The sequence below is a fragment of the Caloenas nicobarica genome, chromosome 11, assembly GCF_036013445.1.
Source record: "Caloenas nicobarica isolate bCalNic1 chromosome 11, bCalNic1.hap1, whole genome shotgun sequence".
Lineage (NCBI taxonomy): Eukaryota > Metazoa > Chordata > Aves > Columbiformes > Columbidae > Caloenas > Caloenas nicobarica.
Window position 1 is genome coordinate 11,108,536 of NC_088255.1, and position 13,035 is coordinate 11,121,570.

A 13,035-nucleotide genomic window follows, 5' to 3' on the forward strand; every position below is an offset into this window, starting at 1 on the left:
CCTTACTCCCAGCTTGCGTGCTGAAACAGGAATAGGAGACTGTGTGTTATACAAGCTGCCTAATGCACCACTAAGAGATATTCAGGCACTATTGTGATATTGGTGGTAGGCATCCAGTTGATTGGATTTTTCTGGCAAATCATCTTACACTGAGAAATGTTGGTATGTCACAAATACTGTCAACATTATTATTGTTGTTGTAGTAATTATTATTGGTTGGTTTTGGTGTTGGTGTTATTGTTCTCAATTACATCCCAAGGAGAAAGAGGGAATTTTTATCATCTCAAAATATTTTTCAGAATGTAAAAATTATTCCCTGATACTGTCTGGCTCTATGGCTGGGAGCAGGTGGCCAGCGGGGGGTTTGCCTGGTTAGGAGGATGTTTCTGGGAAGGGTGTCCCAGCAGCATGGCCCCTCTGCAAGAGCCCACAGCACCTGCTGTATGGTGGAGGATATAGCAGTGAAAATTTTATGTGCTATGTAATTACTTCAAGAACCAAGCATTAAAGTGTTCTTAAATCTTTTTGATATCCTTGGGAGGAATTTTGATATATGAAAGGAATTCTCAAACAAATAAAAACCTCCCCAATGACATTCATGGAATTTCATGATTTTGTAAGTCTTGCTCTACCTTAAAAATAATTGCAGCATTTCATGTAGCCTGCCGTATTTCTTCACCATTCAGATTAGGTACAGACATGGAACGAGCAATTAAACCAAGCTGAGAGGACGAGCAACATGGGCTCTGTGTGTGGGATGGTTTCCAGGTGGGATAGCTTTCATAAGTGCCTTAAAAAACATTCCGCCACATGGCTCTTTGGAGGCCTCCCCACAGAAGCAGCTCAATTATTCATTCAGTAGAGAAACAGTTTTATTACATGTCTTGTAGTTTGAATGGTTCGACTGAAATGTGGGACACTGCTCTCAACAAGGTTCTGGTACTTCCATTTGTACTTGCACTTGTCCTGCAGAGCAGTAAAAGAGTTGCCAACACCAGCTGGGCGATAGGAATATCATTAGCACATATTTTGTTTGTATCTTCAAGGTTAGTACAAATCACAAAACCTCTGCAGCTGAAAGAGAGAAAGAGCACAGTTCTGGAATTAAACTTATTTTTCAAATTGGTCTGGAAAAGTTTTACAATATGATTGAATATTTGCCTTTGGCCCAGGGGAAGATGACTTCTGTATTGCACCATCCTGCTCAGAGAATCTGTTCTCATCCTTGCTTGAAAACTGTTCTTTCTGCCACAAAACGTGTTTTCTACTGTCAGACTGTCTATCTGCAGTGGGCAGTCAGAAGGGAGATACAAACCTGAGACACAGCATGGTCCACTCCTGATCTCCTTCTGTCACCTTGCCCCACCCAGGGTGACATTAAGGACCTGAACCCATGGTGGCTGTTCCTGGCCAGCATGGGTTCCTCTCCGTGTGCTACCGAGGTTGTGTTCAGCTTTTATTTCAATATTTACCTGAGTGCTGGGGGGTTTATAACTGCTTTGGGTTAAGAAAATATACAAAAAATTTTGCATTTTTCTGGGTGAAAAAAAAATCTGTTTTCCCCATTCATATTAAGCACAAAGTTGTGTGAGTTCAAATTAATATTGGGCCATGAAAGTCTAAGGCTGAATTGGGGGCTGTGTAGTACCACAATCTGGTGCTGCATTAGCAGTGAATTATTTTCAAAGATTTTCCTTGAACTAACATTGAGTTAATTGTGTAACACATTATATATTACCATATGTACACATTACCAAGGCTCTTGATTATTTTCTAATTTGAATTTCTCCAGTGGTTCTCTAAAGGGCACTAATTCAGTATCACTGTAAAAATGAAAGTTACTTACCATGATGCTTGCCTGGAACCATCAAACCGAGCAAAACATCTCCCCATCTATCCATAACTTTGTATTTCCCCAAAGTGAAGAATGCCTAGTTAATTGTGGCCAGTGTTTACACAGTAAATGAGCATGATTTCAAATTGTTCTGTTCTATTTTAAACTTGGATTAGTTTATGTTTCTTCAGCAAGCAACTACATTTGGTCAAGCTCGCTTGTCGGCACTCCAGAGACAACCATACCGACAAATGAATGATCTCATCAAACACATAAGCTGACTTTGCCAGACCATGAGCTGTGGCAGCTCCTGCAGACAGGCTGACCACTTCATCTCAAAGGGCAAGGCCAAGCATAAAGCCCCTTCCAGCATGACATGGTGGCCCCCAGATGGGACGACATCTCAGAGAGCCGCATCCTTGTTGGCACAGAGCTCCTGGAGCCAGCAGTGAAATGCTGATGGACAGCAGGTGTAGGTTTGCTCCTGCACTGCACTCTGTTTTATATCCCCAGGAAAAAAAGTTATTCCAGCTCTGAGAGAGCATAAGGTCTATCTTCTTGCATGTTTAAGAGTTGGAGAAATAGAGGAAAGATATAATCCTACTTGCCAATATTCTCAGAGGAGAGCTGTCACTAGCATGACTCCATGCTCTTCATGCTAACCCAAAGCTAAGGGATTCATGAGATATAGGACTGTTTGCCTATTCTGCTCCATTTTCTAGTTTCTTCTCCAATGTTTGCTCTCAGAATCAAAACTGTCAGAAACCCTTAATGGTACCAAAAGAATTAACAAATAGAATGCAAGTATCAATAAAAGGTATTGCGTTCTGATCTTAGAAGGTGAAATCATGCAGCATGGCAGAGTTGCCTGAAGCTTGACAGCTGTGGGTCTCTGTGATTTGTGAATACTATTTTCCTACCCGATCCATCAGCAATTACCTTCCACTCACTGATCTGCTATTGGGGAGATCAGCGGGATGTCAGTGTATATAATTCAGGCTGCAATTTTATTAGACAAAGAAAGGCCCCTTGTTCTGCACATAAACTATTGAATAATGGTATCTTTTGCACACCTGCAACACAAAATAATAGTAAATTAACACAGGTTCACCCCAGAGATATTTGAAAGTCCATTAATTTTTCAAAGAGAGTGGCCTGAGGTTTTAATTTATAATCTAATCCAAACTCAGATAAAGTGCAGCTTCATGATTTCATGCCCAGCATGAGAGCACTGCAGTCAGCATGCTGGCCACAATGCATGTAATGAATATGCTAATAGGTAAGTTATGGATAGGAAAGGAAGATGGGAAACTTCTGGCTGAAACCTAGCTCAGAACTGAGATACCCGCTCTGTGCACTAACAGCTGCACAGAGCCCTCAACTCTTTCCAGTCAAAGTTTGGATCAATCACAGAATCTTTTTGGTTAGAAAAGACCTTTAAGATCATTGAGTTCAACCGTTAAGCCAACACTGCCAAGTTCCCCTCTCAACCATGTCCCTAAGAACCTCATCTATGCATCTTTTTAAACCCTTCCAGGGATGGTGACTCCACCACTTCCCTGGGCAGCCTGTTCCAATGCCTGACAACGCTTTCTGTGAGGACATTTTTCCTAATATCTGATCTAAACCTCTGCTGGTGCAACTTGCTATTTGGGAGAAGAGACGGACACCCTCCTCACTACAACCTCCTTTCTCAGGAAAGAAATCATTGTAATGAAATCAAATAAGTATGACTTAAAATAAAAGAGGAGAGCTGAGCAACTTCAAGAAACTTCAGATCACAACGTCTGGATTGCCATATCACCTAGGCATTTGTTGGATGCCTGCATGTGGATGCAAACACACTTGTACATATACACTCATTGGCAATTTTTATGCTATTTCTTCGTGTCCTACTTTCACAAGATTTCTGATGTGTTGTGTGGTGAAATGTCTTCCTGTAACTAAAACATACCTAGACAGGATTCATTTGCTCAGAAATTCATGAAATCAGGAGTCTTAAAATGGTTTGCTTGCTTTTATATGAGTGGTTTTGAACCCTATTGAATATGAGTTTAAACACTACAAGAAAAACATGAGTGTTTGGTCTGTAGTACATTTATAGCCCTCAGCGTCTGAAATGAGTTTATCCAAAGGATTCTGTTCATGTGAGAGAAATTGCTATGATCAATCACTGCATAGCCAGGGATCAAAGAAAACGCTGAATCAAGGACAGGATTTCATTTCACCCCTTCAGCAAAAGAGAGGGGACACTGCAAGGGAGCTGTTAGATATTCTGCAAGGAATCTACAGTTAATTTTAGATGTGCCCTCCCCCCTACACACCCCGAGTCCCTCAAAATGATATGAAAACATACGTTTGACTTTTTATTTCCTTCACGTTACAAATTGACTTTTTAGGGACGAGTCAAAGGCTTTGACTGATCAGGCTGTTGATGTCAGGTTCCTCTCCCTCCTTGTCCCCATGGAAATTAAATACAGCATAAGGCTTTTTTTCTCTGGTTTGCCCAGATTGCTGTCCTTTCACTGGAAATAAGTTAGAGAAAGCTGGAGAACAATCCAAATACACAAGAGTTTGAGTTCTTTGATTCTTCACTGAGCAAATAATCCTTGTCTCTCCTTCATTTACATGTGTCAGGTAATAGATGTTTCTTAAAAGGTTATAATGCATATATGAGCCCTACTTTAGGTGTCAGCTAAGAGGGAAAAGCTAAAGCTGCAAGCTAATACTCTGATATATTTTAATATTGGAGATACCGACAGATACCTCGAAGGCTTTTGCACTGCAGGATGTCCTCATGGCAGAAACTGCACCTCCAAGGCACAGAGCTGGACCACTGCTGCCCTTGAGGCAAAGAAACAGCCATTGGGTCTATGGAAATCAGAGCTTCTAGTTCATATAACCACAGAAAAAAACAATCCTGGGCTGGGAGATAGATGCATCAAAAATACAGTTTGCAGATCTTTTGTTGTCCCAAACATCCCTATTAGCCTAGTTTGCAGGAAATGTAAGCTGTTGACAGATCTAGCTGAATCAATTTCCTTTTCTAAACTGTTGCACCATGTTGTACACTTTGCATTGCCGCCATTTCCTCCCCAAAGGCTGTCATACTTTGATGTCAGATTAAACAAAAAATGAAAATGGAGCTACATCCATAAAGAATTTGAATAGAGAACCAGGAGAGTAAAACACACGGGTCCTGACACTTTTGTGAGTAGGACAACTGAATGATAGAGGAAAAGTGGGTATTAAATCTCTGTTCCCCACCACGAAGGTGGTGCCTATGGGATGAAGTGATCAGCATATCTCGGTTGCAGCTTGTAGATGCTTTATCTCAGATGTCAATCTTGCAGGAATGCATGCAGACTGCCTGATGTATTATCCAGCCCTCAAATCAATTTAGGGCTACACTTCAATTTGGCCCAGGGCCAGCTGCCATCAGCAGCAGAGCATCGCATGGTTTTGCATAGGCTGCTGCTTGCAGAGAAGCACCGGCTGAGTTCGCCCACGCCGCGCACCTGGAATGAGCTCTTGCACTAGATGAAAGGGCAATAACTGAAACAAGAATTAGCTTCCCCCCACCCCCGGAGAAGGGTTTGTCTCATATCAGCTCACTGCAGCTGCTCTGACAAATGTTTTTTGACATCTTACAGGGATCGGAGGAGGAAAGTCGTATGACATCCACACCGACATGGGGCACTGGGCAAAACCCTTGAGGAGAAGATGCTCCTGTGCTTTGGTCCTGTAGCACCAGCATTGAAGACCTGAAGTACGTAGCCTTTGTGAAGAAATACAAGTCTTGTGGGTCAGATCTTGCCTTACAGTTCTAGAAAGTACCATTCTCTTCAGTCTCAGGCTTAGAGGAGTTTTATTTCTCGGCAAGCTTGGTGTCCTGCAGCGCATGGACAATGTATCAGATGTTTTCTAACACTGATAGTGCAAATCTGTCTGTATAAATTATTGATTATATTAGGTATTATTGCCACTCAGGAAGCTGTATTTTTCTGTAGGATTTTTATTAAAAAATCACAGCGGAGGCAAGAGTGTATTCAAACCAGTGAGTCTTCCCCTCTACACTCCTGGGGCATAGCTACCATATAGCCATACTGTGTGGACAGCATGTGTATCTTAATAGACAGCGCTTGACAGCAGAAGGCTGACATAAGCCCCAACTCTGGTTTGCATCCATTGGGAAAATTTACTGAACTAAATTAAAGCTGCTGATGTCTGTAAGTGTGAGGTAGGAGAGGCTCAGGCAAATGCCCAGAGTACGGGCACTGAACTAACCCCACTGTTAGCTTTAGAAGGATGCATATCTACTTAATAAAAATCAGAAATGCATCAATTACATTGCCAAAATGACCTTGTGGATAACTAACAACATAGAAAAAGGTTCTGTTCCGTGTGTTCTTGCATTGACAGAAGCGAGGACTTGGTGTTGATTTGCATGTAAGAAAGGGGAAGGCAGTGCCTGGCAGAAGGGTCAAGTACAGCATCTCCTGCCTCTCCAGAGGTGAAGTATGGGATTTTAACAGTGCTCTAATAAGTTTCTTTCATTTGTTCTCCACCATTTGCAGTCATAGCTGATTATGAAAGCTGAACTTTGTTTTTTCTTCAGTCACTTAAGTAGGCTTAGTCCAGGATTTAAACTAAAACACAGTTTGGAAACCAAATATAATATTTAACTTAATTTTCCTTCCACTTCTGCTGACTCTTACCCTTTCTGAATGTGTAAAATTGCAGAAACAGTCAGGGAAAAAGGATCTGTTAATAGAAGAGACAACCTGCTCCATCTTTGACTCTTTTTTACACCCATTTTTTTCTCTATTTATTAAATGACATAAGACTTAGTAGCTTATTAGGTAAGAGCAGTCTTCAAAGCTGAAAGCTTTCCATCCTCCTAAGAAACAGCACAACTGACTTTGACAGTGTCACTGTCCCATACAGCACCATTTCAAAATTAAAACATTTTTAATTTGCAACTCTAGAGGCAAAAAGGTAATTGTCATTACACCCAAAGATCTCATTTTACCTGATCCTGTACTGCATCTAGCACCCAGTCTGCCACAGAGATGCTGTTACTATTACTCTAGGCTCAAACCCCAGTTTTTACAAGTAGTTATTCCAGAGAAACATAATCCAAAGAATGACTACAAAGACATGAAGTGAAGATTCTGGCTTGTTTAATAAAATATTTTATTTTTCCATATAACAGGCAGCAATTCTTATTGAGGCCATAAAGCAGACCAGAAGAAAACAAGAGAAGGGAATTTTTTACTACACTATTATTTATAACTTCATCCCATAGAGGATCTTCCTGATGAGGGAGAGAAACCCCATAGTTATACCACTCCGTGTGGCAATGCAGATATATAAATTAAGACATCTCCCAGCAGACAAATAGAGCACTAATAAGGATACTGCTGGAATTGCCTGGGAGAGGTCTCAGGAGGTGAAACACTGTAGGATTAACTGCTTTGTTATTAGGGTTCTCTTTCTTCAAACAGATGATGAAATTGTGACCATAAGAGTCAATGCTTAGTGCAGATTAATTTGATGTCCCAGGCTGAATAAGAGTGGTTGAAACCAAGAAAAAGTATTAACTGTTAGCTTCAAAAAAGTTTATGGCTGCCCTCTCCCCAGCATGGGGTAATTAATCAGCTTTGATGGAGACCCAGGGATCCTCTTACAATGAACAGAGGATTTCCAAACAGAAGTACAAATGCATCAGGGACAAACTGATACCTTGGAAAAACTGCTGGCAGAATTCTTATTATGGAAATCACACCTCCATATGCACAAATCTAATAAGGCTAACCTACAAAATCCAGAATTCCAATTTATTCAGGAATTTTAACTATTTCTTTAATTCCAAATTCTCACTTCGTGATGTTTTCAACTTTTGATCTACCAAGGCAGTCTCAGGCTGCGAACCAGGGCTCCCTAGTCTGCTCACCCCTTTATGGAGAAGCAGCTTCAGACACAGCCGAGCACATCAAGGTGGATTAGCTTCTCCTGTCCCCTTACCCAACCTCCACTCCAGTGACAGATAAACTGGGAAATATAATCACAGACTGCAACATATTCTGAAAGACTCCATTTGGTTTATGCAAGTGATGAGATGCAGAAAAACATACTGATGATACAATCTATAAGAGACTAGTGTGACATCCCACAAAGTAAATATGAATTTATATACCTCCAATAGCAACCACCTCTCATAAACTTTCCAAAAGCATTTGCTTAAAGACCATTGAGTCAGAGTGTCAATGCTAAACTGGAAATAATAGCTATATGCAAAAGGGAGCTTGAAAGCTAGTGAAGGGCTCCGGATGCATCACGCTCCCGAACTGAGATAACAGCAAGGTGCTGCGGGGCAGGCAGGGAACATCTCAGCTCCAGCCTGGGTGCATGAACCTTAGCTCCCTTTGACTCTGCGCCTTCAGCCCGAGAGAGCAGATACCGCACAGCGATCATAGCCACGGGGCCGTGCGGTGAAAGGTATAAATAGCAGCAATTAACAGACCTCATTTGCCCAGCTCCTCGCAGGACTGTAAATGGAGCAGTTGTAAGGCTAGGGCACACCCGGGAGCTGAGGAGATCCTGTTGAAAATATTGCTGTAAATTTTTAAAAAGAGGAGAAGGAGGGAAGAAATCACCACCACTGTTTCACAGCTCCGGGCACTGGGTGCAGGCACAGGCAGCGTGGTGCTGCCGGGGTGGGTGTGCGTCCCCGCTCTGTGGGGCTGCCCAGCACCACCAGCCTCCTCCAGCCCCGCCAGGAGACCAAGGCAGCCTCACGGAAAAAAGATACGCATTGGAAATATTGTAAGGGTCTAGGTGTCTTTACATAGTCCATTTTATGTTAAAAAACAAAATTTCTGGAGCAGAAGAAAAAAGCGCATGGATATCTGTAGCCTTCCCTGCATTCCAACAACAGTTTAAGAAGCCTTAATGAACCCGAAATTTAAAGCAGATATACCCCATTTCAGCTTATTTAATGTCCACATGCCTGCTTTACACTTTCCAATGAAATATTTAAAGGACACTCAAAGACTCAAGCAGAAGCCGTAGCTGTGAGCTGTGCCAACAGCCAGCGACCCTCACTGGGCCCTTCCCCAGCCCTCCGCTGGTTTCCAACTTTGCAGCACACTAAGAGATATTAAAATATTGCCTGACTGTTTTGTGGCCCACTAAGATTGCACTCGTAAGCGATTCATGTAGTACAGCTAGACAAGCGAGATTTTACTAGAAACAAAACCAAAACAACCAACCAACCAAGTACCCAAACCCCAAAAAAACCCTCAAACAAACCCAACCCCAAAACTACCTTTGTAAAGTTGTTTGTGTTTTGCCAGCCTCTGTCCCCTGGTGCTGTGGTACAGGGGGTTGCTACATGGAGAGCAAACACCGAGCTGGACTTGTCAGCCTCTAAAACACACCAAAAAAAGAGGGATTTTATGACCAGAGCAGAAGGAGCCATCTCCCAGCTCTGGACCCATATGTGCCTCCTGTACATTTCTAGTGTAGCTCCAGTGCTCAGAAACGGTTGGATAATCTGAATTTCTGGCTACGGGAACAAGCGGTCTCGCCAAGGATGCAATTACCCTGCTCCTGTGACAGGCAGTGGGCTGCCCAGTCCTGCCCAGTCCCATCAGACAGCAACCGGCTGCTGGAAGCTGCTGTTCTCACCAACCTCTGAACTGCTCAGAAAAAGTCTCAGCGCTTCAAGATTTGTAATACATCCCTCATAGATTTTGGCCACACCAAAGTTTTGATCGATCAATCGGGAGGGCCAGGAGCTGTTGCTGGGTGTTTGCTGTCACCAAGGACCTGGTGGGACATGAGAAGCGCTATCGGCTGGGAGGCTTTTCTCTCTAGAAGAGATCAGTGAAATTTGAGTTTCACAGGGGACTTAATTTACCTGTTTTACAACTCAGCCTCGCAAAAGGAGATAAACTGACCAAAAGCCTTAATTAATATGTCATGAGATGACTGCTAAATTAAGTGCTTTAGAATATTGTCTGAACCTAATGTAGCAGCCATTTAAAGAGCAGTAATCTCTTGAAAGGGAAATCTGGACTCTTCCCTTTCAAAGGCTTGCACAGCCATCGATGGCAGCGAGGTCAGTGCTGTTTAGCAATTTGCTGACTGCTGGTGAGATGATGCATCACTAAACCTTACTTTGTGTAAAACAAAATTTGTGGGAATGAGTCCTGATGTCTTCAGTGCTACAACAAAGGAAGGCCTTTCATCTCTTGTATTTGCTATTAAAATTCCCAATTTTTATTCATATAAAGGATTTCTATTTTCCACAATTATGCTTTTCCTTGACTCCAAATATTTGTTACGCATATGCTTTGTCCTAAGACCCAAAAGTCACTGTTGGTTGTGTGTATTCTCCTTCTTTCCACCCTGTCAGACACCTGGAATATCGCTGTTGCCTTTCAAAGTCCTGACCAGGAATTGGGTCCCTGTCACACCGAATGCTGTGCAAACAGAGATAAAGAGAAGCATTGGCTTTGGAGAGGGAAAATCCACACTCAGGCAGGATTTGTACCTCCAGGTGAGATGTGTTCCTGCTGGTCTTCTGGCTGGCCATGAAGAGGTAAAGCCACCAGCACTGGAGCCACGTTCATTTATCTTGACCCTCGGAGACTTAGTTGGGGACAAACAGCCAAAGTTTTGAATTGTTTATCATCATCTTGTTCCAGGCTAAGGTCACGTTCTGTTTGCAGATGGAAGGACACACTGATTTCTGTTTGCCATGAGCTGGGACTCTGCATGAGAGCCTGTGGGAAAGGATGGCAGCGATCCCATCACCATCATCTGAGTCACATGGCCAGTGCTGGAAGCTGCTGGCTTGCTTTGCTGTGCTTGACACACAAAATATGTAAAGTGATTATTTTTTTTTTAGTTACAAGAGAATATGTGTCCACCAGCGTGACCCTCACAATCTCTGCAGCAGGTTATTGCTGGACCCTGCCACAGGCTCAAACAGGAGTTTGTGTCATGTAGCAAAGGCAGAAGGTTGCAATGTAGGAACAGACCATGCATTGTAGCTTTACATCTTCTGTTATTGCTAAATAAAGTAAAAACCAAACAAACAAACCAAGCAAAAAAACCTAAAATACTTTTCTATTTTAAATAACATATACTTGTGAGAGAATAATAATGAAAAGTAAATAGTAAAGAAAGTTTTAAAAAAGTAAATAAAGTGTGTTTGGGAAGTGGTCAGGACTGAAACTCAGTGACCAAACAAGTTCTGTGGGATACAGCGATCTTAAGAAGCATACAGTGATAACTGAAAATATCTGTTTTCCTCAGGTGTTCAAAGAAAATACAATCAGGACAGTCTTTTCCTGTGGGCAACAAGTTATGCAGTGGTTATGAATAAAGCTATACTCTGCTACAAGCTCATGAGGATTGTCTGTATACCATAAACCACAGCTCTTGCAGAGATTAGAGCCTCAGCTGATTTGATCTGATACATGCAGATTACTCTGATTCCTCTCTGAAGGTCAGGCTCTTCTGAGGTGTTTAATAAACAGCTACTGTAAACGGTCATTAACAAGTTCGATGAGGCATCAGCTGTTCCTTTTGGGGCTTCTTCATCCAGGGTGGCTCCAGCTGGTGCCCTGGCTCCCCCCTGCCTGGTCCTCACAGGGGCTGCAGGAGACGAAATTCCATCACTCTGAAGGCAGTGTTGTTGGCAATCACAGAAAGAGCTTTAATTCTTCTACTTAATTGCTCACACCCTGGTGGGAAAAAAAAAATGTTACCAATTTAGGACTCCATTATATGAGCCCTGAATGTCCTTACGCAGACCCTATCAACTGCTAACAACCAATTTGTTCTCTAATGCAACCCCATCTTTAATGTTCAGTAATAATAAAATCCTGGAAAATAAAACTTTTGCCTTCATTATCACTTTTGTTTCAGATATCGATAAAACTGTTGCAAACATTAATTAACACCATTAGGTACAGTAAATACTGTCTGGTTGATATTCCCGCGATTAAGCGAGAGGACCAGCCCAGAGCTGCTTCTTGTCCCTTAACACCTTAGTATACAATTCTCGCTTTTTTTTTTCCTCCTAATTCTAGCTTCTCTCCTGCAAAACTCGAGCTGTTTTAAAGTGCGAAGCCCCCGGGCATGACAACAACCACCTGTAAGGAACTCGCCCTGTGGGAGCCAGGGCACTTTAAGAAATGGTTGTTTTTCACTCTTCCTCCTTGTTTTTTTTTTTGTTTTTTTGGTTTTTTTTCCTCCTTCTTCTTCTTCTTCTTCTTCTTTCCCCAGGGACCTTCTCCTCCTGTTGGGCAATTTCTTTGTTTAAATGTTCTAGTTTTTTCTGTCCTCGCAAAGCTGCAGCTCCTGAGTCAGACGGTGGATGCTGGAGAACTTTGTGTAAAGAAAAACTACACAAGAAACAACATTACGGGAGTTTAGGAGCAATTGGGCATGAAATAAAGGTAACGTGGTACAAAAATATATCTTATTCCTTTGGGGTCTGGGCTATTAGTTTATTTTTAAGGGGTAGTTTTTAGCCGGGTGCTGGTCTGCTGCCCCGGGACCGCTCCTACTCAAGGGCTGCCCCAGCCAGGGGTCCCGGCACCGGCTTCTCCCTCCTGGTTGTTTTTTTCTAAACTCTTTAGACTGGAGTTTTTATTTTAAGTGAAACATCTCACAGGAACATTTGGTATTCTGAAGGTTATAATTTCTTTGCCAGGTTCAATGGATTTGACCTTTATTTGGCTGAAGACTGTGCAAATTGTGTTTGTATACTGAGATGGCTAACTCGAAATAGCTATTGCAATATAAAATCTTAATGGAGTGAGATATGCGCAACTTTCATTTTCATGTATGTGATTAAATCAATAATGCATCTGCCCCTCATCCCGTCTGTTTAGCTACACAGAGGTTAAAAACAATCTGTGTTTTGTTTCACAAAATATTTACATTAAAATGTACTTAGAGACACTGCGAGGCTTTCAAATCGTCTTGAGAAGCTTGGGTTACACTCCTGCAGATCCCATTTATTTTATTTATATACAAATCTCTTGTAGAACTGGGCTATAAATTGTTGTGTTGCTTTATGCTTGTTGAGCACAGACTTCATTCTGTCTGAGATGCGGTGATATTTAAGTAGCTGATTAAGTGTGAGCCTTTCAGGATGGAAGGTGCTTTACAGCCAAAGC